The sequence below is a fragment of the Arachis hypogaea genome, chromosome 5 (genome assembly GCF_003086295.3).
Source record: "Arachis hypogaea cultivar Tifrunner chromosome 5, arahy.Tifrunner.gnm2.J5K5, whole genome shotgun sequence".
Taxonomy (NCBI): Eukaryota; Viridiplantae; Streptophyta; class Magnoliopsida; order Fabales; family Fabaceae; genus Arachis; species Arachis hypogaea.
The window spans coordinates 93,815,781-93,819,019 of record NC_092040.1 but is presented as its reverse complement, the minus strand read 5'-3'; the positions used below and the strand labels follow the sequence as shown (position 1 = coordinate 93,819,019).

The 3,239-nt window shown below is 30.8% G+C and overlaps 1 long non-coding RNA gene across 3 annotated transcripts; it reads right to left on the bottom strand.

Moving 5' to 3' along the window:
• Positions 1 to 335: 335 nt before the first annotated feature.
• Positions 336 to 2,757, bottom strand: LOC112801992 (uncharacterized). Of its 3 annotated transcripts, none has more exons than XR_011882257.1 (5): positions 2,399 to 2,757; positions 2,124 to 2,248; positions 1,959 to 2,021; positions 1,682 to 1,824; positions 336 to 756 (listed from the first exon to the last, which is right to left on the bottom strand). It is a non-coding gene; the product is annotated as an uncharacterized lncRNA (long non-coding RNA). The 3 variants fall into 3 exon arrangements; XR_003202159.3 differs by having other exon boundaries at positions 1,682 to 1,784; positions 2,399 to 2,752; XR_003202160.3 differs by having other exon boundaries at positions 1,682 to 1,784; positions 2,124 to 2,202; positions 2,399 to 2,752.
• Between the last annotated feature and the right edge of the window lie 482 nt (positions 2,758 to 3,239).

Below are 3,239 nucleotides of genomic sequence, written 5' to 3'. Positions count from 1 at the left end.
ACATAATTTCAATTAGACTCTTATAAAAAAACATAACGAAATATATTTTTTGTATTTTTTTTTCTTTTTGTACATTTGTCAATCCTCTCCTTCACTTTTACCTGCTCTTTTTCTTACAAAGAATTAGAAATACTTAAAATTTAGTTGCAGATAAATCAAAACATCATATATTCAATATTTAAAAAAAAAAGATAGGACATAAAATTAATAAAAAAAAAGCAATAATATAGTTAATAGAAGACAAACATAATAGATTATCCAATAACATAATGTTGGGGATAAATTTTAATTATTGGTTAATCACGTCAGGTGCTCAACAAATAAGAACAGAAGAGTTCATCCAAAAAGAAAGCACCAACTTATTACATATATCAAAAGACTCCAACTATACTTTATAATATTCTTATTTTACTAATATGTTCAACATAGCACCCATAACATTATTATATACACATATATAGCAAGCAATTAATTTACACCATAGGCTTAAACACTCTTCAAACTCTCAACAACTAAGACACGTATCCAATACTGCATAATAAACAATTGACAAATTGAAATACACATGAATACGTACCGAATGCTTATCCCTGAATAAGAAACTAAAATAGAAGTCTAAGGAGATGGTGCTTGCTATCAAGTCATCCAAGTCATTATAAGGAAAATATTATTCGTATTTATATGTGTGTAAAATCATGGCCAACTTCAAAGTTTTGGGGCATACATCGTGATTTCGTAATATGTATATGTTACTACCTGCCAGAGAGAAAATATTAAGCCCTGATTAATTTGAGACACTAAAAAAAGAAAAAAAATCAAATAAATATCATAAATTTTCGCCAATGTAAATTAAGATGACTCAAAAATCAAATCACACAGCCTATGACCCAACAACAAATTAAAACTAAACAGCTAGAAATTGATTTGTTACTAATTACTAATAATAATAAGAAAAGATTAAATAACACAATGCAAGGAACATACCTTTAATCCACACAATTTTCACGTTTACAAAGTGATTTAGTATTCAATTTTCACACCTTTAATCCAAGCAATTGAAAATTATGAACATTGAGAATAGCTCAATTTTTTTATAATCTTATCTTATATTGCAATAAATTGTTATTAACAGATGAAATTTTCAAGCTAACATATTCTTTCAAAGGAACCATGTACAATCCCAATTGGAAAAAAAAAAATTGCTTGACCTGTTTTTTTCCGAAATCAAACACATAAAAACACAGGATCAATCTCTATCTGAAGACATTATTCTTACCAAAGCAGTTCACATATAAATTATCTATACTTATTGGAACTTCCTCATATTGCAGTAGCCAAAGAGTTTTTTTTTTTTTTTTTTTTGCCAAAACAAAAACATGAAGATCAGACCAAGGCAACAACAAACACCAAAACTACAGTAGATAAAAATAATTTCTATCCTCCGTTCATTTGTTTCTCATTTGAATCACCTCTATGTACCACTCCTCTAGATTCCTTTCCTTTTGACTATAAATTCGATTTTTCACTCCTGCTATGCACACCAAATTACTTATAAAGCAGTGACAGCCATACTTCCCTTTTATACCTATGAATCCTCCAACCGACTGAAGATGCAAAGCAACTAAATGCTTCCCCTAGCTATACCCAATGCATAGGAAATAATAAGTCATAAAAGTGATACCTTTTAGCTATTCAACATCTTCAAGTGAGCTTTCTTCTTTTTTTTTTAACATTGAAAGTTCAGCCTCATGCTTAGCTAGAGCAGATTTCTCTTCTAAAGCAGTCTATACATTATGTCAGTAGAATTAGAACAAAAATTACTTCCTTCAAAAGCAGAGGCCATCAATTTATCAGAAGACAATAATTAATAGTTTGATCTATTTCCTTAAAAAAATTGTACAACTTTCGTTGGTGATAATGATAAACAGGGGAAAAAAAGAACATAGAAAAGGGGTTACCTGAAATTGAAATTGAAGATAGCACCAACTGTTGCTATTTCATTGCTTCTCAATATGAGTTCCCTTCAAAATGGTAAAAATATTTCAACTTCAGCAATTTCAGAAAATAGGTAATTAAATTCAATAGTTTCATATCTTTAGTAAAGAGAAAATAATAAAGTGTACCTTCAGTTCAAGTTGCTGTTGCTGTTGTTGGATTTGGTGCAAAACTTGAGGTTGGTGTAGAAGGTGCTAGAAGAAAACGCTGCCATTGAAGCCATTGTTGGTTATGACTTGTTAGAAGAAAAGAGCTGAAAAAATTGAAAGGCTGTGTTTACAGCAAAGCATTATGTATATACAAACAGATCAAAGTATTGTTCAGAGGAAAAACCCTCAAATCAGAGCTGTAGCACATCAGTTAAGGGTACAACGAAAAAAAAAGCAGCTTCCATTGTGCTTACCTGTAACATCCTTTGAGTATTACCGGTTTCACCTTCCTGCTCGGATCCGACGATTTCTTCCAGAAGAAGAGATCAGCATCCCAGTTATCAGTGCCAGTAATAAGGTCGTCACGATCAGGACCACCGAACCCGACACGGTGTTGCCGAGCAACACGCCCAGCACTGACTGAAATGTATGCAAAAAATCGGTGTTCCAAAAATCGCGAGCGAGTGTGAGTGAGACGGACCGATTCTCTGTTTCGATTGTGACCTATGAGCTGAGAATTGAATGGAGAAACAAACAAAATGTGGGCAAAAAAGATATTTAAAGAATAATTTTGAAATTCAAAAATTTTTTGGAAGAAAAATTCCAGCTCAACGAAAGCATCCTGTCTTGTCTGAATAAAGAACCAAGGAAAGAATTGTTGAATACAATATTTCTCATTCATTAAAAACAAACACTTGTCAATTTTTCAGAATAACACTTGTCAAACGTAGAACTATAACACTTGTCATGTAAAGAACCATGTACTGCTCTCCTATTATATATAGAGAGATTGTTTTAATTCTGAAAAGATGTCTCATGTATTACTCATTGAGCTTGAATTCAAATAAAAAATACATAAGTGATTTATTGCATGAGAAATTAAGTTAATTTTAAAAGTAATCTTATTTACTTATATGTGGTGGTATTAATTGTAATTCTAAATGCATGAGATGAACAGTGCATATTTAAATTTGAATCAAAAAATGTTGATATACAAGGAACAGGAATTTAGAGAATTATTATGATTTCCCTCAAATTAATAAAAGTTTAAATCTTTGAAGCAAAAGAAATAGCAAAAGAAAAATAAAAGCAAGG